General features: G+C 43.1%; 1 protein-coding gene across 1 annotated transcript in view; it reads left to right on the top strand.

The window, feature by feature from the left end:
* The first annotated feature begins 8,523 nt into the window (after positions 1 to 8,523).
* The window catches only part of MAPK6 (mitogen-activated protein kinase 6), a 37,313-nt gene continuing 18,380 nt past the window's right edge, over positions 8,524 to 27,456 (top strand). The window contains exon 1 of the mRNA XM_035130677.2: positions 8,524 to 8,717. The gene's annotated coding sequence lies outside the window, so the exon portion shown is untranslated. The remainder of the gene's footprint in view (positions 8,718 to 27,456) is intronic.

Raw genomic sequence — 27,456 nt, 5'->3', positions numbered from 1 at the left:
TGACGTCCCCTTCTCCTAGTGCCCTCAATCTTTCCCAACATCAGGGTCTTTTCCAAGGATTCTTCTCTTCTCATGAGGTGGCCAAAGTATTGGAGCCTCAGCTTCACGATCTGTCCTTCCAGGGAGCACTCAGGGCTGATTTCCTTAAGAATGGATAGGTTTGATCTTCTTGCAGTCCATGGGACTCTCAAGAGTCTCCTCCAGCACCATAATTCAAAAGCATCAATTCTTCGGCGATCAGCCTTCTTTATGGTCCAACTCTCACTTCCATACATCACTACTGGGAAAACCATAGCTTTAACTATACGGACCTTTGTCGGCAAGGTGATGTCTCTGCTTTTTAAGATGCTGTCTAGGTTTGTCATTGCTTTTCTCCCAAGAAGCAGGCGTCTTTTAATTTCGTGACTGCTGTCACCATCTGCAGTGATCAAGGAGCCCAAGAAGGTAAAATCTCTCACTGCCTCCATTTCTTCCCCTTCTATTTGCCAGGAGGTGATGGGACCAGTGGCCATGATCTTGGTTTTTTTGATGTTGAGCTTCAGACCATATTTTGCGCTCTCCTCTTTCACCCTCATTAAAAGGTTCTTTAATTCCTCCTCGCTTTCTGCCATCAAGGTTGTGTCATCTGCATATCTGAGGTTGTTGATATTTCTTCCGGCAATCTTAATTCCGGCTTGGGATTCATCTAGTCCAGCCTTTCGCATGATGAATTCTGCATATAAGTTAAATAAGCAGGGAGACAATATACAACCTTGTCGTACTCCTTTCCCAATTTTGAACCACTCAGTTGTTCCATATCCAGTTCTAACTGTAGCTTCTTGTCCCACATAGAGATTTCTCAGGAGACAGATGAGGTGATCAGGCACTCCCATTTCTTTAAGAACTTGCCATAGTTTGCTGTGGTCGACATAGTCAAAGGCTTTTGCATAGTCAATGAAGCAGAAGTAGACGTTTTTCTGGAACTCTCTAGCTTTCTCCATAATCCAGCGCATGTTTGCTATTTGGTCTCTGGTTCCTCTGCCCTTTCGAAATCCAGCTTGCACTTCTGGGAGTTCTCGGTCCACATACTGTTTAAGCCTGCCTTGTAGAATTTTAAGCATAACCTTGCTAGCGTGTGAAATGAGCGCAATTGTGCGGTAGTTGGAGCATTCTTTGGCACTGCCCTTCTTTGGAATTGGGATGTAGACTGATCTTCTCCAATCCTCTGGCCATTGCTGAGTTTTCCAAACTTGCTGGCATATTGGGTGTAGCACCTTAACAGCATCATCTTTTAAAATTTTAAATAGTTCAGCTGGAATATCATCACTTCCACTGGCCTTGTTATTAGCAGTGCTTTCTAAGGCCCATTTGACTTCACTCTCCAAGATGTCTGGCTCAAGGTCAGCAACCACACTACCTGGGGTGTACGAAACCTCCATGTCTTTCTGGTATAATTCCTCTGTGTATTCTTGCCACCTCTTCTTGATGTCTTCTGCTTCTGTTAGGTCCTTACCACTTTTGTCCTTGATTATGGTAATCTTTGTACGAAATGTTCCTTTCATATCTCCAATTTTCTTGAACAGATCTCTGGTTTTCCCCATTCTATTGTTTTCCTCTATTTCTTTGCATTATGATGATTAAGCACCTTTCTTTTTTTTCTTTCTTTCTTTCTTTCTTTCTTTCTTTTACACAAACAAAAAATGGAAAATAAAAGTTAGGAATTAATGGGCCTAAATTAGCAATGTCCTTTACCTTCAGTGGGTCTCCTCTGAGAAGGATATAGCTGGATACAACCCTCAGGCTGTAGATATAAGGTTTCATGACAGGGCAACAAACTGTTAGTAGTCAAACTTACTACAATTATACTTTTACTGCCAGGGAGTGGGAGAAGAGATTTTAGGATTTGCTCTGACTCAGGCAACAAAATTTCTTGGCCGGCCCTGTTCCTAACTTACCTCAGGGCAGTTTATATGACATCTTACAGCAACCTTAGCACAAACTTATGCTCACATGTACCCCAGCCTGCAAGGGGTGAGAGGTGTCGGGTACATGGTCCAGCGTTGATTTCCTTTGAATGAGATCACTGGAGACTTCTTGTCTTTCTATGAGATACAGTTTTATTTACAAAGAGAGAAAGAGATAGATGATAGATTAGATGATAGATTAGATAGATAGATAGATAGATAGATAGATAGATAGATAGATGATAGGACCGCAGCCTATTGTTCTTTTTCACACAGCTTACCCTTGGCGACATCCTCAGAAGCCACAGGAGCAGGGGACAAACACTTGCCCTCTTTCATCACATTGGCTATTATTACCTGAAGTGTCTCCAGCTATTTATTGTCCCAAACTTAGATTACAAAAGAAGATACTTAACAGACTTGGTCAGGGCTATTGACTTCATAAAGAAACTGGTTTGACCCACTTTTTACAGGGCTGGAGGGGACAGGAAAAAGCCCACTAGCCCAAGCCCAGCTTGGACCCACATTTGGGTTTGGGTTCCTTTTACAGGCATTATTACTGCTTCTTGCCTCGTCACATTTGGGGATGGACGAATCCACTAGTTTCAGTTTGTCATTTTCCCAGTTTTAAGCTCAGCTCTCTCTCCACATTTCCACATACAAGGGGGTTGGGGGTGAGGTGGGTTCTATTTTAGAGTCCATGACTGCTAATACTGTATACACATTCCTGCATGCATTTTTGCCAAACACAGACATTTTTTTACAAGCAATTCTCCCTAATACACTGCGCTTTTTGTATGTTATCGCTCATTTTTGCATTTCAAGGCACGCTTAGTTTATGCAGTTTTTGCACACATTATTTGGCTGGAAAGCTGCATTGCAAAATTCGGGAAAGTGTGAATTTCAAGAGCCGGCTAGGTTTCAGTTGGCATGCTCTTTCAGGAAGTCAGAATTAGGTAGCGTCATCTTGAAATGTGAACTGAATAGAATTCTTTCCCTATCTGTACTCACAATGCAAGCAATGCTCCCCCTCCCCACCACACACTTGTTTTAGCACTGCTGTATCTGAACACAATAATTTAAGAAGAGTTTGGCTGCTGGATCAGGCCAGCTGCTGGATCTAGTCCAACATTCTGTCCCCACAGTCTCCAACCAGATCCCCATGGGAAGCCCACAAGTAGGATCTGAGCACAATAGGAGCCCCAGCTCCTGGGGTTTCCAGCAGCTGCAATGGACCCTTTTAGTCCAGGATTTCCAAGACTAGTTTTATTGTGACCCTTTTTCTTCATTTGTAGCATTTTAGTTATGCCTTTCTTCTCATGTGCTGCTAAGTCATGGAATTATCACCATAGCTGGTGGGAGTGTCTTAGAATCAACAGAACTGGCTGGGCTATTTTTTCTCCACCTTCCTCCACGAAACATCCAAGCAGCCATGAAATCCACTCCTTTAAGACCCATATAGGCTCAACAGAACCTATACAGGTCCTGGATATGCAGCTGAGCAAAAATGCATCCCTATAAATTATCCAGAACAGTTGCAGCAAATATAGCACACATGGACACACAAACTCCTCGGTAGCAAGAATTTATTGGCCTCCCTTTGCATTGGTCGGGACACTGGCTACAGGTTCATTATATGCAATAGATGAGCATAGTGCTAAGAGAAAGTTGCTGGGGTTTTACTGGTTAGAAAGGCCCTAAAGCATTTTGCAAGGGTGCACTTCACAATAATAAAACCTGCCTTGTGGAATAAAAAAAGGAGATGAGACGGCAGGAGGGACGACTGCTTTCCCACAGTGCTTCATTTGGAGAAAGCAGTCCTTTAAGGTCATATTTGCTTGGTGTCCTTTCTCAGAGCCTTCTAGAATGGCTTAGCATTCATGGCACGGCTCTTAATTGCTTGTTACAACAACTTATTATTGTGAAGACCAGCTGGAAGGAGGTCAGTACTTGTGTGGGACACTAAGATGTTCCGAAGAAAGGCTCCTCTGTAGCATATTCATAAGCCTGAAATGAGAGAGTGGGGATTTGCATGCGAGGTGAAGAACAAAGAGAAACCTTGGCTTCAGTTCCTGGTTGTGGAGAGGAAGAGGTCAGGCTGACATCCAAGATCAAATCAACCTAATAGCACTCTGCACTTCTGAGATGGAAGGAAACGACTGTATGTGGAACTTGTCTACACTGCAGCTCAGATTTGCTTGCAAGGATTGGTACCTCGCCTTGTTATCATCTTAACAACTGCAGAGTTAGAAATTGGTGGGTATAAGACAGGCATCCCCAAACTTCGGCCCTCCAGATGTTTTGGACTACAATTCCCATCATCCCTGATCACTGGTCCTCTTAGCTAGGGATCATGGGAGTTGTAGGCCAAAACATCTGGAGGGCCGCAGTTTGGGGATGCCTGGTATAAGAACATAAGAAGAGCTTTGCAGGATCAGGCCAAAGGCCCAGCATTCTGTTCCCAGCTATGGAGAGCCTACAACAAAGGAGGAGTCCACGTGAGTACAATAGCACTTTACCTGAAAATGTTGTCATATGTATCCAAAATGGCATCCCCTGGCTGTGTGTCTCCGTTGAAGCAAATGTCAATTTCAGGGGGAGCTTTTTTATAAAATTTTTAGAGAAACAGCATGGGTGAAATGCATAGCTGCCAAGTTTTCGCTTTTCTCGCGAGGAAGCCTATTCAGCATAAGGGAAAATCCCTGTAAAAAAGGGATAACTTGGCAGCTATGGTGAAATGAGTCCCTCTATCCTCCCAGGACTGCAGTCTCAATCTGATTCTCCCAACCCCTGTGTGACTACTATTAAATTTGGGGCTTCTTGTGCCATGTTCCATTTGGCCCTCCAGTGGCAAGTGTGTAAAAAGGTAAAGGTAAAGGACCACTGACAGTTAAGTCCAGTCGCGGACCACTCTGGGGTTGCAGCGCTCATCTCTCTCTATTGGCCAAGGGAGCCGGCGTACAGCTTCCAGGTCATGTGGCCAGCATGACAAAGCGGCTTCTGGCGAAGCCAGAGCAGCACACGGAAACGCCGTTTACCTTCCCACTGGAGCGGTACCTATTTATCAGGGGAACCAAGGCAGGCCTCCTGATGGTGCCTTTCAACCACGCCAACCTCACCACTGCCCTGCCACCCCCCCCCCGCCTCCACACAATCTTGGTATGTGGCAGCAACCCTAGTGTGGCCAGGAGGCCAGGTCTGTGCTGGCAACCCTCCCCAGCAGCTGCTTCTGATTTATTCCCTCTGGATGATTTTGTCTTCCCCTGGAATTGTAGCTCTGTGAGGGGGCAAACTACAGTTCCCAGGATTTTTGGTGGGGTGTCACGTGCTTTAAATGCATGGTGTGTCCTCCAGCCCTGCACAGACACCTTGCCTGTGCCAGTATACCTGAAGGAGCGTCTCCACCGCCATCATTCTGCCCGGACACTGAGGTCCAGCACCGAGGGCCTTCTGGCGGTTCCCTTGTTGCGAGATGCCAAGTTGCAGGGAACTAGGCAGAGGGCCTTCTCGGTGGTGGCGCCTGCCCTGTGGAACGCCCTCCCAACAGATGTCAAAGAGGAAAACAACTACCATACTTTTAGAAGACATCTGAAGGCAGCCCTGTTCAGGGAGGCTTTAAATGTTTATTAGATTATTGTGTTTTAATTTTCTGTTGGAAGCCGCCCAGAGTGGCTGGGGAAACCCAGCCAGATGGGTGGGGTATAAATAATAAATTATTATTATTATTATTATTATTATTATTATTATTATTATTATTATTATTATTTGCAGTTTGACAGAGAGGAGAATCTTCACATCCCCATGGGAGAAAACAACCCCCCCCCTTTCCCAACCATTAGAGGCACAGGGAGCCAGCCTGCTTTTCTGCATCAAGGCCACCCAAAGTGTGTTCACAGCAGCCCCTGTGTGAAGTTTATTTAAAGAATTTTGGCACAGCGTGTTCTGTTGTTGTTCCGCATTTATGAGCACTTTTCAGACCTCTGCATCTGCACATGTTTTCCTTTTCTCTTTTAAAGGTAAAGAAAAGCAACATATTGTTACACCTCTGCTAGGGGTGCCTTGGCAACTTCATTTTCTTGAGGAAAACAAGAAGAATCTGTACCAACACAGAATCAGTGGTGGGCGGTGCCATTTACGCAGAGTGGCCGAATAAAATTATGCAATCCTATACACAGCTCAGTAAGGCCAGGTTTACTTTCTTCAACAGGCACGGTACCTATATTAGTCTCCTTCCCTTTGGCATCATTTATTCCCCTGGCTCGATGCTGATTTTTCCGTTCCCTGGGATTGTTGAGCACCCAAGCTCAGAGAGGGTTTTTTTCCTGATTATCTTCTGTGGGGCCCGACTTGGCACGGTTTGGCAGTCGCAGATGGAAGAGAAGGAGGAGGAGGGGGGAGGAGGAGGAGGAGAAGATGGGGGCTGGAAGGTTTGTGCTAGAGCTGGATTAGGGAGGTCCTCCCTCTGTGTCTCTCCCCTGCCCCTTCTATGGAGCACAGAGCCTCACCAAAGAGCATGGGTGACTTGGACCAGACAAAGGGAGGGGCTGGCTGAACAGGAGTGGGTGGCTTTGGAGCTGGAGGCAGGGGGGCAGGAGATCCAGGCCTTGTCGCCGAGATCCAGGCAAGAGGTGGTCTTTCAAATTTCAGCGGCGCCCTGTGCGAGCCCCAAATTTGGCACTCCCACCTCTCGCCTTCTGTTCTGTGCATGTCATAGTTGTGATTCCTTCCATTGTCCCCCTCGGTTTGGCAACCAGTGAGGGGAAACTGGTTACACTGCCCTAAATCCGCCTCTGACCACCTTTGTAGGTGGGATCAGATACACCTGCCCACACATGCATGAGCGCAGCAGGACTGTAGAGAGAGAGAGTCTTTAAAAGCTTGGTTAGAGGGACGTATCACCTATTGGGACATTTCACTAGTTCCCCCTTGGTTCTGAACTTCTTGCTTCGCTCATGTATCTCAGAACCTTGGCTTCTGGCCCGTGCAATTGCTGCTGAGCCTGTATTGCTATTAGCCTGAATAAAGATGCTTCCTTTCAAGAAAGGGGCACCGCCGTTGTCGTATTTTGAAGGGTGGGAGCCTGTCGCCATCACTGATATCCCAAATAAAAACTTACCACAAGTAAAAGTTTGGCACAGTGGTTTGAGTGTTGGACTATGTCCCTGGGAGATCAGAGTTCGAATGTTCACTTAGCGATGAAGCTCACCGTTTGGCCTTAAGCCAGTCACTCACTCTCAGCCTAACCTACAGTACCTCACAGGATTGTTGTGAGGATAAAATGGGGAGTGGGAGACCTTTTCTTAAGGAAAAGTGGGGTAAAAGGTAAAGGTAAAGGTACTCAGGCCCTGCTTTAGGTGCAGTCCCGGTGGCGCGGGGCGCCAAGACGCGGGGCCGGCAGCGGGGGCGCTGCATGGCGAAGCCGCGCGGAAGCCGTGCTGCGCGCTGCGAGGGCGCCGGAGCAATCTCCGCACCTCAGCGCCAGGGCGCCCGACCTGCTCGAGACGGCCCTGAAGGTACCCCTGACCGTTAGGTCCACTCGTGGACGACTCTGATGCAATAAATAAATGAGTAAGCATATTAGGGGAAATTTTCTAGTTAAGCCCTACTCTGTTCATTTCTGCTTTGCAACAAATCTTTCATACAGGTGGCGTGTTCGAAGGAACCTCCCCTCCCACTTCAATCTAAAGTGGAAGAGCCCCTTTATCACCTTGGGATTCTGCCATCTTATTCCCACTGCCCCATTCTGCTAGACATGCTACTTGGAAATACTGTATGTCTCGTTGAATTCTATAGGAGATTTTGTAGTAAGCATGAATAGGCCGTGGGGGGGGGAACAGGGGGACGCATACCCCTAAACATTTTGTGAATCTATGTTTGGCCTCATTGAGGGGCAGTATTTCAATATGAGTAGGAAAATGAGAGTACCCCTAAACAATTTTTTTTTAAAGCACTGAGTAATTTCAATGAGTCTACTCTCAGTACAACTTAGTTGGCCCAAACCCTCAGGTTGCATCATGGAGGGCATGTCACTCATGTCCTCTGGGCACCAGCCCAAGACCTCTTCTGTTTGTCTAGAAAAATTTCAACACTGGATCTAATTTTCCTGGATTATGGTGTTTAATCTTCCATTAAATGTATGGCTTTGATTTAACTGTTGTGCATGTATGTGTGTATTTGTGTGTTTTAAAAAAATCCTGCAGCCCTGCAGAGAAAACCTTCAAAATTAAGAAACAGACATCAACTGAACAACAATAAGCACCCTATTCATTCTAGATGTAATTTAATTAAAGTTTGGGGGAACGAATAACTGTGGATTAATTTAGCCCATTGTGGGTGAAGCTCAGTGGCATGTATCCCTGAATAGAAATATAGGATCGTGTTGTTTATTTGAGGCTCTGTTCTGAAATCTGCAGCTTTTTTTTGATCTACTCGAATTGATTTCCACTCGCTTTTGGGATTGGTTTGAGTTTGCTCTGTGTAAGATCTGGGAGGGGCCTAAACAGTCAAATGCCCATCCCTCCTCCCTCATTTAAATATTATAATGAATGACTGCTAGTATAACAGCTGTAGACTAGCAGGGCTCATATCACAGCAATATAACTTTCCTCTCCTCTTTCAGATCACTTCTATTTTCGACCAGCAATCTTTGGGTTGAAGATTTCATTTGCTCAGGGTGCCTGCTTTAAAAATTCACTTCCAGTTCAAATTAATTTCTTCTTTAACTCTAGGAAGTCGAAATGAAATCCAAGAGCCTGCAAGATAATCACAGTAATGGTAAGGAAGCATGCATGCTCTTTTCTTTCAACAGCCAAAATGAGAACTCTAAGGGTGGGAGGTTTATAGTTACTATGACTTGCAAAGCTTAAATAAGCTAAAATTAAACTTATATTGGAAATGGTTGAAATGTGTCAAATGCTGAAATAGCTCTAATACTCAATTGCTGGCATGTGAGAATTGACAGTTAGTTCACCGGTGTCTCTTTAGCATAATATCAGTGGGAAAAGATATGCTGCTTAATTATTGGAGGGCTTTTATTCATGAAATAAAATGGGGTGGATTCTGAAAACAAGCAAGTGGCATTTTACTGCCAACACCTGTCAAAGTATGAAGGAAAACTGTCTATGTTGAAATGTGCATGATACCTTTGGAAGCTACTACATATGATTACATATGACATATAATCTGACATTACTCTCGTCACTCATAAGGCAATTAACCCACTCAGTGCTCGTGGCACTGGAACCTGCAAGGCTTGAGAGGATCCCATATTATTCCAAATTAGTTTGCTGATCTGAGACAATATGCAAGGGGATATCATGTTATCTAGCATTATCATGTTTAAAACCGATTTTAATATTGTATTTATAAATTGCTGAAACCTGCCCTGGGATCTTATGGTGAAGGGTGGGAAATAATAATAATAATTATTATTTCAACACATTGAAAAAGATTTTTAAAAAAGATTTCCGGGCAGAATCCTGTCCGGTACATTGTACTGAGATATATACATAAGCAGCCCCCACTGAACCCATTGAGAATTACTCCCAGGTAAGCACGTATAGGATTGCAGCCTAAGTTATTTTTATTTGCATGCCTTCGTTTTAATGTGCCTCTTAATCTCCCCACCACCACAATGTGGCTGGTACATTCTGTTGAAAGTTCCCCATTTAAACTGAGTTTACATCATCAGGACTTAATGCAAGAAGTAATGCAGTATAATCTCTCTTCCGGTGTTGGATCTTAGGGTCAAAACATGTGATGCAAGAGATCTCTGTTTGGATCTCTCTCTTTTTAAACAGCTAATGGGGGGGAGCTCTGTGGGTGTTTAACCCTTTTGCTTCATCTGTTATTCCTCATTGAAATCACAGGTGTTGCCTTGGCCTCGGGGCACGAAAGAATTGTGTTATTGGCCACCCCCCATTTCTGCCTTGATTAATTCTACCTTTTTATAACTCCATAAATTATAGGAGTCTGACCCTGCAACTCATAACAGTTACCTCCATTCCACCTGCCTTTGTCCTCTTCCCTGTCCTCAAAGCAGAGTTAATAAATAGCTGCTTTAAGTGGGTGGTTTTGAGTGGGAAAACTGCAGGGATACTCTCCCTTTCCCTGGTGCCATTGCTTCAGTCATGATGGAAGCCCTCACTGGCTGCTTTAATGTTGCTGTTTAAAATTAGGTGCAGTGTGGTGCAATGGTTAGGGTTTAAGACCTGGAAGACCAAGGTTCAAATTCCCAGTCAGCCAAGAAACTCATTGGGTGACCTTGGGCCAGAAATTATCTCTCAGCCTAACCTACCTCACAGGGTTGTTGTGAGGATAAAATGGAGAGGGGGAAGAGTCACAAATGCCATCTTGAGCTGCCTGACAGGAAAGGTAGGATATAAAAGCAAAAATAGACAATACATATCGATAAACATTCAACCGTGGATCTCCTGGGTCATTCACCAACATTTATTTAGGACTCTGGCTAGGTAAGGGCCAGCCCAAGACATTTTGCTGCCTGAGACAGCAAAGGAGAAGATGGTGCCCTCCCTTCCCATCCATGAAACAGAGACTTTCACTGCACCCGAGGACAGCATGCTAGCTTGGCTGTGTGTGGGTGTGTGCAGTGCACACCATGCAGCTTACACAGCTCTACCCACTCCCAATCTTTCGACATCTGCTGCCTAAGGTGGCTGCTGCACTCCTGCTCAGACATTGTTTAGTTGCAAAGGAGGAGAACCTTTCTACTCCTGCTGAAATGACCTGCTTGATAACAAGTGTGGGTCATCTTCTCGTCCCTTCTGGCCTAGCTGTAGCTACTGATGTTACACATTTCCGTGCCGATTATGTCTTCCTGTTGGGTGTAATCTTTTCTTTCTGCCCTCCCTCCACTGACATTTCTTTTATCTTCAGGATAACAAATGGGACCTGTGGTACAATGCTGAAATGTGCCCTCCCTTGTTTCATAAGAGTGCTACGATTCAAGGTTCTGGCCAGTCTAGAGTACTTCCTTCCATCCTTCCATACAAACCCACACACCACAGTTTTCCAACTAGTACTTGACATTCTGTGACTCATTTGGGCTGGGTTTTTCTTCCGTTTGTTGCCCTAGTAGGGTTTGGGGTTTTGTTTTTAAAGTGTCTTCATAGCTTTGAAAACCTCAAAGTTACCCTGAGTCTGCGGGTAGCTTCCCTCTAGTTTCTCAGTTGGCCCCCACTTTGACTCTATTTCGGTTGACCCTCGACACCCAAGTTCATTATTAGAGGGAACTACAGTCTGAACAGGATCAGTGCATGCAGGTACTGCCTACAACCCCCACTGCTGGAAGTCAAAACCTATGCATTGCTAGTGCTGGATGCCATGTTGTAACCTGTACAGCACGTCGGCGACAAATATTCACACAGTTGTTCAAAAATAATTTTACACCGTTGGTCAAATTTGTGAGAAAGAGACAATTACTTACAAAGTGCCATGGAAACTTACAAACAACCTAAAATAAAGTGAACTCGCAATAGTATCAGATTTTACTAGGTTCTTACAAATTCTTGACTCAGTTTTTCTTTCAAGAAGAAGGTAAGCTCAACGTTGTACCACCGGTAGCTGTGAGGTGCTGATGAACCAGCGTATGAAGTTATAAAGAAAACTGTGCTCAGGGAGTGTGCTATCCGCCAACCCCCAACAAATCGGCCCCACCGGGGGGCCGAAACAGCAGCCTGTCAACTGCATGGACTGCTAGGGCAAAACAGGGATAGAACGCTGGCACCCTATTGACTTTATTTTAGGTAGTTTGTAAGTTTTTATGGCACTTTGTAAGTAATTGTCTCTTTCTCACAAATTTGATAAAGGGTGTAAAAATATTTTTGAACAACTGTGTGAATATATGTCGCCAACGTGCTGCACTATCTTTACCAACGGCACATGTTGCATTTTTCCAGCAGTGCTGGATGCCATGGCTGCAAAGGACCTTCTGAAACTTGTTGCTCCTTCTTTTTTAATTGAAAATAAAGTTTAGTTGCAGCAGTGCAGCAGATGAAAAGCAATGTACTTTAAAAAAACAACAACTTTCCTTTGGAAAGCACAGGCGTCAGTGTTTCAAGCATGCGTATCCTTAAAGTTGAACTCCCAAATCGGGTCAGGTGATTATCTGCTGAAATTGCAAATCAGCCTTGTAACAAAAAAAAAAAACCTGCAGGATCTTTTCTGGTGATCAGAAGAGAGGTTTGCACTTAGAACTACAAATAAATTTATGTAACCCATTTTAAAGCTCTCACAAAATGTTCTGCTGCTAAGCGGATTGCTCTACTTAACACATTTGATGAAATACCTTCTCCAGGGTCAGGAACAGTTAAACAGATAGATCTCCAGAAAAGACAAATGGCTGAAAACAACAAAAGCTTCTTAAGTGAAGGAGGCTGTTGGATTTCTACTTTTATTTTAGACTTGCTTTGAACTTGCCATTCTTCACAAAGGCTCTGCTTGATCTGCAGAAAGAGACTAAAATCCATACATGAGGTTCATTTTGCCACTACTTTGATACTATCTATGAAAGTAAACAGAAACAAACATTTTAACAAACTTTCATGGCTTTAAAAGAAAAATAGACAAAATAAGACAAATTATTGGAGGATAAAGCGGATCTACTATGAAACTAATGAAGCTTAAGTTTCAGGGCCCATAGTCCCAGAGGGGTCCCAGAAGTGACTTTATTGCTCAAAACTTTGGGGTCTAGGAGACCCAGTTTGAGTCGCACAACTCAAAAACTATAAGGCATAGGAAATTTCTTTTCACACCAGTGACATGTGGGATAATCCAGTACAGCAATTTTAACCAAAATCTGAGATGCCGTAGTTTATTGTTTTTGTTTTTAAATGTGGTGATCTGTCATGGGACAACCCCATTGAAGAAGATCACAGTGGCTACCCAGACCTCATTGCTGGTTATGAAGGGGCCCCCATAACAGTTCAAGCTTCATGGCCACAAAAATGGGGATCCAGGTACCAGCTAAAGAACCCTGCCTTATCTCCAAAACCCCAAACCGGCTCTGGAGTATCAGTTAGGTATTGTGCTGAATGTTCACCTGAAGATCATACCCTTGTGGGGTCCAAACTCTTTCCCCAGACCTGCATTTCTCACTTCATACCTTCTTTGCAGCATATTTAACTGGGGTGATTTACTGACTGACTATTCACCTCCATTTTTTTTTGTTACTTCACCCTGATTTCTTTTTGCTGTAATCAGTGACATTACATAGGTGAAGTTATTTTACGGATTTTCATACCTCCCTTCAAGAAATATTTCTAGAGCAGTTTACAGTGTGTGTGTGTGTGTGTGTGTGTGTGTGTGTGTGTGTGTGTGTGTGGTGGGAGGGAAGTCTCTGTGACAATATCACTGAGGACCAATTAAGCTAAGTCAGAGTGAGGGCAAGGTGATGCAGGAATTGTTTTCATCCCTCTGAATGTGCAAAAAGGCTTGCCTGCCATTTGCCCTTCCTACAGGATATACTCACCTTGCAGAGGTGCTGAATGCATAGCGGTCACATTTTCCCTTTTCTCCCGAGGAAGCCTATTCAGCATAAGGGAATTTCCCTTAAAAGGGGGGAGAACTTGACAGCTATGTGAATGGTCTGTTTTTCATAAGGGCAAAAGTGTTTGTGAAAGTTGCCTTCGATTACAACTCGACACTAAGTATTGTTGTAGAAATATCTACCTAGATTACCCTAAGCAATCATTCAGATTCTTATTGTTTGTAGCCAAAGGCCATTAAAAATATAAATCAGAAAAACAAACAAGGCAACCCAAGAGTAAATTACGGTAAGATACGTCCTTTTTCAGATTACTAAAACTTAAAAATGTAAAGTTCTCCAATTAATTTAGTTAAAAAAGAAAAAGTTCCCTTGGCAGTCAACGCTGTTTGGGATCAAAATATGTAACCTGTAATTTTCTCACTGCTAGCACATGTAAAACTACCATATAGGGGACAATCTAATTTTGAAACCATCAGACTGACCTTCTGGAAAATCATAAAATGAACAGAGGAAACACTCCCAATATGAACTGTGCAAAGTTGGTTGTAGCCAATGTTAGTACTACTTTGATTAGACCCACTGAAATTAATGAACATGACTAATGTAGGCTTAGTAATTTCACTGGGTAGAACTAGGATATATGGTAACCCAACCTTTTTAATCAGGCCTAGTCCACATACATAAAAAATATGATTTGTTGGCTTATTAAAAGAATTTATTGGTCAGATACTCTGTGGACATAGATCTAAGTGAGTAAATGGATGTCTTAATAGGGGGAGAAACCTGAAGATATCATATATCCCTTTTATGGTTTGGTTTGATTTAATTTTAATACAGCAAACGGAAGAGTTAGAATTAAAGATACAACCTTAGAAGGAGGTGGGCTCTCCTTCATAGGAGCTTTTTTTAAAAGCAGAAACTGAAAGATGGACACTATACATTTAGAGCATATTCAGTGCACATTTAAGGCCCATGTCCCCCCCCACCAAGACTCTTGGGAACTGTAGTTTCTTTCCCTCCTACAGAGCTACCATTTCCAGCACCCTCAACAAACTACAGTTCCCAGGACTCTTTGCGGGGAGTCGTGTGCTTTAAATGTACTGTACTTTAAATGTATTGTGTATCGGATGGCCACTTGTCCAGGATGTTGTAGTAGTGCATTTCCTACATCAGCAAGAGGTTGGATTAGATTACCTTTGGAGCATCTTTCCTCTTAATAATAATAATAATTTTATTTATACCCCGCCCATCTGGCTCGGTTTCCCCAGCCACTCTGGGCAGCTTCCAACAAAATATTAAAATACAGTCATCCATCAAACATTAAAAGCTTCCCTAAACAGGGCTGCCTTCAGATGTCTTCTAAAAGTCTGGTAGTTGTTGTTCTCTTTAATCTGGTGGGAGGGCGTTCCACAGGGTGGGTGCCACTACCAAAAAGGCCCTCTGCCTGGTTCCCTATAACTTGGATTCTCGCAGTGAGGGAACCGCCAGAAGGCCCTCGCGCTGGACCTCAGTGTCCGGGCAGAGCGATGGAGGTGGAGACGCTCCTTCAGGTATACTGGACCGAGGCCGTTTATAGCTTTAAAGGTCAGCACCAACACTTTGAATTGTGCTCAGAAACGTACTGGGAGCCAATGTAGGTCTTTCTATGACTCCCTACAGCAAAATTAGGTAGCAAAACGGACTGTACCACTTCATATTGTAGGTGTAGGCTTTAGAATTTTGATTCTCCCCTAGCAACTAATCATGCCTCCCCAAAAACTTCACCTCCCCTCATGCTTTGTAAACCCTTGCTTTAGCGATGTCATCCAATCCATTTGTCATCATAGGTTTTGGACCTGCCTTATCTTGCACTATGCTGCTATAAGCCGTCAGTAAAACAATCTCCTCCGCCCGTGTGCCTTGAGTGAGAGAAATTTCCATTCCCCTTTTTGCTATCGTATCTCACATTACTACAGCTTCTTAATTTAAATTACCCTTCATGACAAGGCATTTCTCAAACACCATCCCTGATTTACAACTTGCCATTCAAATTATATTGCACTGGCAAATGATAAATTCTAAAAAAAAAACAAAGTGTGGACTTTGATCTGAAATGGTTATGGGCCCATTCCTGGAATTGGTTTACAAGAAGCAAAGTTATAAACATTTGCTCTTTAAAAAAAAGAGTTATTTAAATATTACTAGGTAGAGTTTATTTTAAACAGACTTTGCCATAGCTGCCAAGTTATCCCTTTTTTACAGGGATTTTCCCTTATGCTGAATAGGCTTCCTCGCGAGAAAAGGGAAAACTTGGCAGCTATGGACTTTGCCACTATGGAAGTAAAAGCCCTGCCTTTGCTTTATTCTAGCAACTGCTCCCATTTGCAAGTACCAGGACCATGATGTATCCAGATGAGCAGAGATAAGCATTAGTCCCACAAGTTTAGAGTAATCTACCACTCTAAACTTTAAATCCTCTGCAAGCATGCATGTTTGAATGCCCCATGCATTTTAAAAAGCAACAGTTTCACACTTAGAACATTTGCTCATTAAGAAGAAGGATTCTAACTCAGGCCCCCTCCAGACTGATGTTTTATTGGCGGAGTATATTCTCCAATATGTTCATGACACAACAACAACACATTGGTGATGGATGTATTCTGCTTGATTAATTGCTCAGTGATGCTTCTCCAATGCTCCCACGTTACTGCTGTCCGGACGGGCTGTAGTAGAACAAAATTGGGGCAAAACCAAACCAAAACTTTAGAGTGGAAAGTTGTGCGATTTCAACAAACACTATTGAAAGCAGGTTAGTGTGAGACTGCCCCAATAGCATAATGAGAGCACAAATAATCATGAATGTGCAGTAAGAAGGACAGGTTACCTAGATGACATATAACATCCAGGGCCTTCACACCAGGCAGGCAAATTACTATGTAGTCTGCATGCCCATCACAAGCCCAGCTATGCCCCAATGATAAAAACTTGCAGTACCAGGAGCCCCTTTCTAAAGCAGTATCCTCAGTGCTAGAGGATATCCTTTTGTCTTCCATGGAGGGTCCCTTCTAAGATATCGTTTCCCTTATCCTCTAAGTGACACCTTCCTTCCCTGAGATCTTCCTTTTCCTTGACACCAGAAGAGTTGTCAATTCTGTGTCCAGGGCAGCTGTCTATCAGCTCCATCTGGTACGCAGGCTGAGACCCTACCTGCCTGCAGACTGCCTTGCCAGAGTGGTGCATGCTCTGGTTATCTCCTGCTTGGACTACTGCAATGCGCTCTACGTGGGGCTACCTTTGAAGGTGACCCAGAAACTACAATTAATCCAGAATGCGGAAGCTAGACTGGTGACTGGGAGCGGCTGCCGAGACCACATAACACCTGTCTTGAAAGATCTACATTGGCTCCCAGTACGTTTCCAAGCACAGTTCAAAGTGTTGGTGCTGACCTTTAAAGCCCTAAATGGCCTCGGTCCAGTATACCTGAAGGAGCGTCTCCACCCCCATCATTCCGCCCGGACACTGAGGTCCAGTACCGAGGGCCTTCTGGCGGTTCCCTCGTTGCGAGAAGCCAAGTTGCAGGGAACCAGGCAGAGGGCCTTCTCGGTGGTGGCGCCCGCCCTGTGGAACACCCTCCCATCAGATGTCAAAGAAAAAAAAACAGCTACCAGGTTTTTAGAAGACATCTGAAGGCAGCCCTGTTTAGAGAGGCTTTTAATGTTTAAGAGATTGTTTTATTCCATTTTTCTATTCTAATCCGCTCAGAGTGGCTGGGGAAACCCAGCCAGATGGGCGGGGTGTAAATAATAAATTATTATTATTATTATTATTATTATTATTATTATTATTTATTATTATATTATGATTACTATTATCCTGGTAGTGTGGGTGGGACACTGTTGTTGTGTCCATGAAGGTCTCGTCCATCAACGTCTGCCTCCCTTGGCTTCTCCAAGTCAGTCATCTTGGCCTTAAGGTAACAAACTTGTTTCCTGAAGGCCAGGATATTCTCGAAGAACTAAAGTTGGTTCATAGCTGATGCATCAGGTTATGTGTTTTCGGGTTGCGGACCGCGGGAAACCAGGAAGTATCGGAACAGGTTACTTCCAGGTTCCACCGCTCGCACATGTGCAGAAGCACCAAATCACACCGGCGCCTGTGCAGACGCGGTGCTTCAGGATGCGAATGCTGTAGGTTGCGGACGTGCCTCCATCACGAATTATGTCCGCAACCCAAGGTTCTACTGTAGCAGCATCTTTCCTGCAGGAATGAAATTTCTGAAGTTCCCTTTGTGTTTTAGTATATGCACTAGAATTAGGGTATTAGGGGCTAGCCTGGGCAGCGGTGGAGCTTCATGCTCCGCCACCGGGGGCGGAGAGCAGGCGCGCTGCCCCCAGGGACGTGGTGCATGTTCTGGGAGCGGGGTGCGTTGCGCGCAGGGACAGGGGCAGGGTGCGCATTGTGGGGTTGGGGCGGCCAGCTGTGATGGCGACCCTGGGATCATGCCGCCCGGGGCACCCCACCCCCACCGCCCCTATCTTCCTACGCCCCTGAGCCTGGGGAGTCCGAACCCCAGATCTTTTGTGCTGAATGGGGTGAATGTGCACCTAAAGGATCAGATGCACAGTCTGGGAGTCATTTTGGACTCACAGTTGTGAAGGCACAGGACTACTGCAATGCGCTCTATGTGGGGCTACCTTTGAAGATGACTCAGAAACAGCTAATCCAGAATGTGGCCTATTTACAACATTCATTGTACTGGGACCAGAAAATCCTATTGTTGCCCCCACAGCTCAGAGTAAGTCCTGATAGCCAGAGCTGGTTTTCCTCATCTGGAATTTGATATTATATATATATATATATATATATATATATATATATATATATATATGTATATATATATATATATGTATATGTATATGTATATATATATATATATATATATATATATATATATATATATATGCATGCGCACCTATACATATAAATTGGCATGTGCATTTTTAACTGGCCTATGCTTTGAGCCTTTTGCATTTCTGTCTATACCCCTGCACCAAATGCCAATTCCCAGAGGATTTCAAAATGGCTTATTCCCCCTGAACAGAGCTTTTAGTTTGTAAGCTGCATTCTGTCAGATTTTCAAGTAAGAGTTTTCTGGTAGAGGTTCTTTCTACGTAATTCAAACTGACAGTAATTAAGCTGCAACTTCTTGCACAGTGGTTACCTCAGTTTTCGAATGTAATCCGTTCGGGAAGACCATTCGAATTCCGAAATGTTCGAAAACCAAAAACTCAATAGTCGGCAGCTAGGCCTCAGGATTTTGCACTCAGTGGAAGCTGCGTTTCATGTTCGACTTCCGAGGCGTGTTCAAAACTGAAGCATTTACTTCCGGGTTTACGGCGTTCGAAAACCGAAATGTTCATCAACGGAGACGTTCGAAAACCGATGTACCATTGTATATGTTAAGCAGAAGGAGGCATGTTCATTCTTCCAGGATACTAGATATTGCATCTATAAAATTACAGCAAAGTTGATAAATAGCTGCAGTTCAGTATGTTTATCACTAGAAGTAATCTCTCTCTCCATTTTAGTAATTATCTCTGTACAGTGATAACATGCAAATAGTACAATCACAGTCCAGTCACCTTTATAATCAATGTAAATATTATGGATTTTAATAACTGAGTAACTTCTTGGACAGATTACTGGGACAAAAATTGTATCATGGCAAATTTCCTTTTTGTGAATGAAAGAGAGGTTTTACTTCTCATGAAAGAGCGGTCTAGTAGTTAGTATGTTGGAAGGACTTAAGCCTGGGAGATGGTCCTCACTCAGTCATTAAGCTTCTGGATATTCGGGAGCAATCTTTGTTAGGCTTCCCTACATTAAAAGGTCATTGTGAGGATAAAATAGAAATGGGGACCACGTAGACTGACCTTAGCTTCTTACAAGAGCATAAAGATCTAATCACTGCCCCAATGCCAAGATGATTAAATTAGCCTTCCCCACCTTGCTGCCTACCAAATGTTTTAAGACTACAACTCCCATCGGCCCTAGCTAGCACGGGGAGTTATAGTTCAGAACATCTGGAGGGCAACACGTTGGGGAAGGTTGCTGACTTTAGCGAATGTATCCAGTCAAATTCTAATGATTTGTTCAATTGGAGAACTTTAGCAAAACACCAGTCCTTCTTGGCAAACTTTACAACTTAAATATTTTCATTAGCTCTTGGTTACTGAACGCTGAAGGGTTTGTTTTAATGGGTGGAGTTAAAGGCAGATATTTAACACACGGTTTATGTCAAAGTTGAGCCTTGCACAAATTAATCAGCAGTTAAATTCTTCCCTGCTTCTATGGATTACACTACTATGTATTAGTTTATAGTACAACTCCATGTCAGTTTTCGTAACTGAGATGGAACCTGCAAAATAAGCAACCAGATGAAAAGGAAGGCAAAGCTCTCGTACCTTTAGGTCAGAAGTGACTGATATTGCTTTCCTCACAACAAACTGCTTAGGAAATATACAATTGCTTACGTTTTATGCAAGAATCCGGGGTCATTAGGTTAAAAATGATGAAAGAGGCATCATTTTCATAGTTACCTCTAGTGCAGAGACTTTTTGTGTACATCATCAAAAAAAGAGGAAATGCGTCATCAAAAAGAGGCATTGTAAAAAGATCCACAGTCAATGGTTTATTCATAAAATGCTTAAAAGGCCCAGGTGATAATAAAGAAAATTCAGATTATGTAAAAGAGTTATTATGACATATTGCTGGTAGCATTATAAATCCCTTCCAGCAAAGGAAAAAAGTCTAGTCCTTGTCAGCCTGTGAGCATGTGGGGGTAAAAATAGTAAAAAATAAGAGCTGGCAATTCACCAAATTTTGGAGAAAAAGGAACTGTAATACTACTTGACAGCATCCAAAATGTATATGGCTGGGACATGTTCTGTTGAGTATGCATATGAGAGCATTAGCTAGAGAAGGTTGGGAAACTTGTCGCTCTCCGGATGATTTTTGATTCCAACTGCCATTGGTCCAGGTCAGGAATGATGGGAGCTGGAGTCCAAAAAACACCTGAATACCCACAGATTCCCAATCTCTGGGTTATAGAGTAGCATGGAAAATTAGGTTATATACAGTATACTCAATGGTCAGCTCTACTGATTTTAGTGGAACTAGCTATCAGGTAAGCATATATCAGATTACAACTATATTGGGTATAGATCATTTTGGTCAAACTTTTGGAAAGGTATTCTAAGTTCTTTAACACTGAGACATCTTTTTGCTTTACTGCAGGCACCCCCAAACTCGGTCTTCCAGCTGTTTTGGGACTACAATTCCCATCATCCTTGACCACTGGTCCCGTTAGCTAGGGATGACGGGAGTTGTAGTCCCAAAACAGCTGGAGGGCCGAGTTTGGAGATGCCTGCTTTACTGTTTTGTTAGTTTTTAAATAGAGGGCATTGGCAGGACCAAACTGCAATCCTTGTGTGCGCCAACTTCTTTTGAGTAAGCGACACGGAATACAGTGAGTCTTACATCTGAGTAACCATGTCGTAAGAGAATTTGCATGCTCAGGAGAGACTCATGTAGAAAGTAGTATGCAAAGGAAGGTGCTGGTTGATGCAGGAGGTGAAAGGGGTCAAAGGAGCATCAGGGTCAACAGACAGACCATAGCTGCCAAGTTTTTCCTTTTCTCGCGAGGAAGCCTATTCAGCATAATGGAAAATCCCTGAAAAAAAGGGATAACTTGGCAGCTATGAGACAGACACACCATGGGAGAAATGGAAAAAGTGAGTCACATGGGAAAAACTATGTTTGAAGAAGCTTCTGGTTGCACAAGAAAACCCTTAAACCTGTCAGTTTCCATTCTGAGTGTCTTTTAATTGCTCAGGGTGCCGCCTAACATCAACCCCCTCACCCCACTCTGGGTCAAATGAGTCTTGGACCAAATTTGTTGTCTCTTTAAAGCAGATGCGCCTTTAACCAGACATGGGGCTTGTCCAAACTTTTGCTTGTCCCGTGCCTAGAAAGCATGGGTCTGAGCGGTTGTCTGCTTGTCCCGTGCTTTCCAGATATGGTTGTGCCTTTGTCCTGCCGCTTCCCCCCAGAAAACCTGCTCTTTAGCGCTAAATCAGAAAAAAATGTCAATCCAGATTGACATTTGCTCCAATTCAGTGGTAAAGATTGGGTTTTCCTTGGGGAAAGCAGCGGGGAAAGCGGAAGTGTGGATGAGCCCTAAGTACAAATAACTAACTTCTGCCAGTTTCTTCAGTCATCTTGAGCTTAGTTCATACAGATTGTTGTGAAGTGGTTAAATGTATAGCCTAGGAATAGGGAACCTGCGTCCCTACAGAATATTAAGAGATGAAGGAGAAAATCACTTCAGTTCACATCTAAAGGCAAACCTACCTCATTTGCACTTTCTGAAACAATACACAAACAATACGCAGACATATTTCTGCACTTTTCCAGATTTTTCAGTGAAGTTCTCCAGGCAAATAATGTGTACAAAAACGCACATACTAGGGTAGAGGGTGCATAATAATGCATATATTAGTGAAGGCAACTTTTAAAAAATACATTAGGCAAGATTGCTTTTCAAAAATGTGTTTATTAGAAGACATTAGTACTAAAATGCTGATAAATCTCCATTACGATTTTTTTTAAAACCCGCAAACTTATGTGGAAATGTGGAGGACTGAATTTAAGATTAGACAAATGAGAAGTTGAGAGAAAACAAAATTGAAAGACTTGCTGCTCATTCCTGGGCTACAACTCCTGGCCATTATTCTACTAGCGCCTTTTATCAGCTTTAGCAAGCGTGACAGCTGCAACCATTCCTAGACAGGGATAGCTTTAGCACAGAAGGCCAGGCATTGGTGACCAATCCTGGATTATTGCAAGGCACTCTGTGTGGAGCTTCTCTTATCGTTGGTCTAGAAACAACAGTTAGTTCAGAATGCTGCAGCACAAGTGTTGACAGGAATGAGATCCTATCAGCGTATTACAGCTTTGCTCAAAGAATTGCAGGGGCTGCTGATTTGCTACCAGACTATATAGTTAATATATAAAACCCTTAACATCTTGGGATTAGTTTACTTGAACTATCACCTTGTCCCCTACATGCCTATTCGACCACATAGATCTGTGGAATTTGTCCTTTATGTGTGCTCCATCTAACCGAGGGGTCAATATTTTAATGTGTCAGTATCAACATTGGCCAGGCACCCTCGCCTGTTTTAGATGCCTCTAAAAATGTTTATTTCAGAGACAGCATATATACTTGTTTTTTTAAATTCAGCTGATTTGATCTCTGTGTTGTTGATAACTACTTTGTAGTAGTTTATGTATACTACTTAGAGGGTTTTTTTATATTAAGTGGTTTATAAAGGTAAAGGTAAAAGGACCCCTGACCATCAGGTCCAGTCGTGACCGACTCTGGGGTTGCGCGCTCATTTCGCATTATTGGCCAAGGGAGCCGGCGTATAGCTTCCAGGTCATGTGGCCAGCATGACAAAGCCGCTTCTGGCAAACCAGAGCAGCACACGGAAACGCCGTAAGTGGTTTATAGCTTTTCCTAAATCAATAAATGCTGTCAGAGGCTAGGGGGAGGTGGTGTTCAACAACATCTGGAGTGCCATGAGTTACAAATCTCTGGTAGAGCATATAGGCCTTCACTGTGTGTCAATTTATGCTGAAAAAAATGAGAATGCTCCCCTCTGCACTCTGTCAATGTGAGGGTGGGGATGAATTATCATTCATGCCGCTTCTCCCTCATGTCATTTGCAGTTTGATGCCATCAAGCTTGACCCTGACATTTATTGCTCCATATCAATCTCTTATCCCATTAACTCTGTCTTCAAGCCATTACCAAGTGTGATGGTTGACATGGTAACCCATAGAATCATAGAATCATAGAGTTGGAAGAGACCACAAGGGCCATCCAGTCCAACCCCCTGCCAAGCAGGAAACACCATCAAAGAATTCTTGACATATGCCTGTCAAGCCTCTGCTTAAAGACCTCCAAAGAAGGAGACTCCACCACACTCCTTGGTAGCAAATTCCACTGCCAAACAGCTCTTACTGTCAGGAAGTTCTTCCTAATGTTTAGGTGGAATCTTCTTTCTTGTAGTTTGAATCCATTGCTCCGTGTCCACTTCTCTGGATCCCCAAGAGCACAGCTCATTTGGTTCCTTGATTAACCAGGAATAATAATAATAATAATAATAATAATAATAATAATAATAATAATAATTTATTATTTATACCCCACCCATCTGGCTGGGTTTCCCCAGCCACTCTGGGCAGCTTCCAACAGAAAAATGAAATAAAATAATCTATTAATCATTAAACATTAAAAGCCTCTCTAAACAGGGCTGCCTTCAGATGTCTTCTAAAAATCTGGTAGCTGTTTTTCTCTTTGACATCTGATGGGAGGGCGTTCCACAGGGCGGGTGCCACTACCGAGGAAGACATGATCATGACTTGAATGAAGGTGGCAGAGCCCCATAGCTGAGCTTACTCTGGCTGTGTACACACAATACCTTTAAAGCACATCCAAGGCACTTTCCCCCTCTCAAAGAATTATGGGCATTGTAGTTTGCAAAGGATTGCTGGGAATTGGAACTCCCTTATGAGTAAACTACAGTTCCCAGAAGTCTTTAAGGGCTGTGTGTGCTTCAAATGAGCTTTAAATGTATAGTGTGGTATAGTTGCTTCCTCTCTGGCAGTAGCAGTTACCAAAGAAACAATACTCACAATTCGCATCCATGCAGTGCCATTCAGTGGACCTTTCTTGGCCTTCCCCATTCTGACTAGTGGAATGGTGTGGACGATCCATCAGTGGCAAAGTGGCAAAGTGAGTCGTCTTTACTATTATAAAGCTGCCCACATCCTTCTTGGTTCAGCTGCGTCACCAGGAGGGCTTTTGCCCAGCTTAGGCTGTTAAAATAACTGTTAACAGTTTATGGGAAACGCAGATCTCACCATGGTGACACACATGGTGGCTACATAAAAATTGGATTACTATACTCTGTGGACCTTCCTTTGAAAAATATCCATAAACTTCAGCTGGTTCAAAACTCAGCAGTTAAACCTTTGGTCACAGTCAGTTTTGGGGAGCATGTATATCCCCTTTTACATCATCTTCATTGTCTTCTGGTCTATTTCCGGGCCCAGTCAAAGTTCTGCTTAGGACTTTAAAATCCTTTAACTGCTTAACGGATCCTAAGATCAAATCCTTTGACATAAATTTGCCTACTCTCTGAGCTCAACCAGGGAGGCCCCTCTTGTTTCTTTCTGTATAGAGAGGTGGTGGTAGTCAGCTAATTTTTACTCAGAGTAGACCCACTGAAATTAATAAAGTTAGGTCCATTAATTTCAATAGGTCCACTGTGCATTAAACTTCAGAATACCACCCAGTCTCAATTTCTGTCACTAATTTTGCAAAGCCTCTCTTGTTGATATATCTCTATTCAGAGAACACGAGGGGGGGATTTGCCTGGCATTTTCCAATAAGCTCACAATTAGAAATCTCAGGCCTTTGTCTCTGTTGCTATGCTGAAGGCCAGCTACAATGCAACAAATGGAATTCACACCTGCCATATGATAAGAGACCAGCTATGAGCACCTGCTATTTTCCTTCCTTTCCCAGAACCCAAGCACTGTCCCAAAAATAATCAAAGTTATGCAATATCATCCATTTGATTGTTCCAGCCCTCAAACAAGCCTACAATGGTCAAAGTGAACCCTCCCGTGTCAAAATGGGTGTGACCAAAGACTAAAAATGGGTGTGGTCAATTTCATATATATATTTTTCAGAGCAAGGAAAACTTTCAGGGATGACAAAAAAAACCTTTTGGCTTCACAAAATCATAGTAGAAGACCCACGGGAGTAATAAGTTTCAATAATTCTTGGGTTGAATTCAACTAGGTTTAACTCAGAGAATCATAGAGTTGGAAGAGACCACAAGGGCCATCCAGTCCAACCCCCTGCCAAGCAGGAAACACCATCAAAGCATTCTTGACATATGCCTGTCAAGCCTCTGCTTAAAGACCTCCAAAGAAGGAGACTCCACCACACTCCTTGGTAGCAAATTCCACTGCTGAACAGCTCTTACTGTCAGGAAGTTCTTCCTAATGTTTAGGTGGAATCTTCTTTCTTGAAGTTTGAATCCATTGCTCCGTGTCCGCTTCTCTGTAGCAGCAGAAAACAATCTTTCTCCCTCCTCCATATGACATCCTTTCATATATTTGAACATGGCTATCATATCACCCCTTAGCCTTCTCTTCTCCAGGCTAAACATACCCAGCTCCCTAAGCCGTTCCTCATAAGGCATCGTTTCCAGGCCTTTGACCATTTTGGTTGCCCTCTTCTGGACACGTTCCAGCTAGTCAGTATCCTTCTTGAACTGTGGTGCCCAGAACTGGACACAGTACTCCAGGTGAGGTCTGACCAGAGCAGAATACAGTGGTACTATTACTTCCCTAGATGTAGATGCTATACTCCTATTGATGCAGCCCAGAATTGCATTGGCAATGAAGCCCAGAATTGCATTGGTAATGAACCTAAATTAGCCATGTCCATTACTTTCAATAGGTCTGCCTTGAGTAAGACTAGCACTGGATACATATTATGAAATTTGGAGGGAGAGACAAAAATAAAACAATTTTTGGTATCACAGTGGGGTGTGAGAGCAATAAGTGTGTGTGTGTGTGCGTGTGTGAAATACGTAAAAAATTAAATGGACAAATTTGGAGGGTCTTGAAGGGCCACTAAAAACTTTTTAATGGGATCTGTGGGAGCAACAGTAACTTCTATTAAAAAATATTTTCTAACTTCTATTAAAAAAAATATTTTCTAAAAAGTAACCATTTGAGAAGCTGGATGTGACCTCTTTTTGACCTAAAGTTTGCTGAAAGTAGGACGCTTCATACAATTTTGGAGTTATTCACTGTGTCTCACTCATTCTTCCCAAGGTCTTTCCTATATCCCAGACCTGCATCTGCTGAAATTTACACAACAAAGGTATTAATGCCTTGTCCTCTTTTTCACCTGGGCCAACTAATTCTACTAGCTTAAGTAGGCTGCCTCCAGGGTGAGGTATAGTTCCTAACTAGTATCTGTGAGGAGTGGTTTTACAGTGCTTCCAAAAGATACAGAGGCTCATGTTCAGGCAAGTCTCTAAGGAAAGGGAGTTCCCCACTTAGACAGCTGCTGAGAATACGATTTATTGTCTGAACTTGGCAGAGAAGCATGATAGATGCAAGACAGTACTTGGTTGATCTTACAGATCATAACTGGGTAGCCTTTTCACTGTAGCCCTGTTCGCACATCTATGTTGATTTCCTGATAACATAAGGCAACGGTTCCTAAATTGTGGTGGTCCACAAACTTCATGCAGGTGGCTTGCAGTGTATCCACGTTAAATATTCACAGTGATGTTTAACTCCATTTTATTGCTTCGTTTATTTTTTTTATATTGCATGTTCTTGAGTTACAATTTGAATTATATGAAAATGCAAATAGTGAATACAATAAAAGAACTAAAAGAAACAATAAAAGCACAATAAAAATCAGACAGCATCAAGCAATACAATTGCTACAACAAACAGAAAAATCACTTAGTGGTCCGGCAAGACCATCAGCAATTTTCAAGTGGGGGCGGGGAGAGGACTTTAGGAACCACTGAAATAGGATATTCATGTGAAAAAGAGGACAGAGCATTACACACGATGCCTACAGATATGCTTTCCTGTACACAACTATTAAAGTGCAGAGTCCTTGCCCCCACCCCTTTGTTCATCCAGTCACCCTAATCATGGTCTTGTGCAGTGCCTTTTTTCCTAGGAAAAAAAGGTGCCAGTTACAACCAGGTTCATGGCAATCTGCATGGGTGTAGCTGTGGGGGGGGTAGCTGGCCCCCCAATCAAGTAAATAAATAAAAAATACTTAACTGACCAATTGCATCACAGAGAACTCTGTCCTGCCCCCCCCCAACATAAAGCCTGCCCCCCTAAAATAAA

This window comes from Zootoca vivipara, chromosome 14 (genome assembly GCF_963506605.1).
Source record: "Zootoca vivipara chromosome 14, rZooViv1.1, whole genome shotgun sequence".
In the NCBI taxonomy this organism is placed as follows: Eukaryota; Metazoa; Chordata; class Lepidosauria; order Squamata; family Lacertidae; genus Zootoca; species Zootoca vivipara.
Note: the sequence above shows the minus strand (reverse complement) of the source record. Positions and strands in the feature narration are given on the sequence as shown.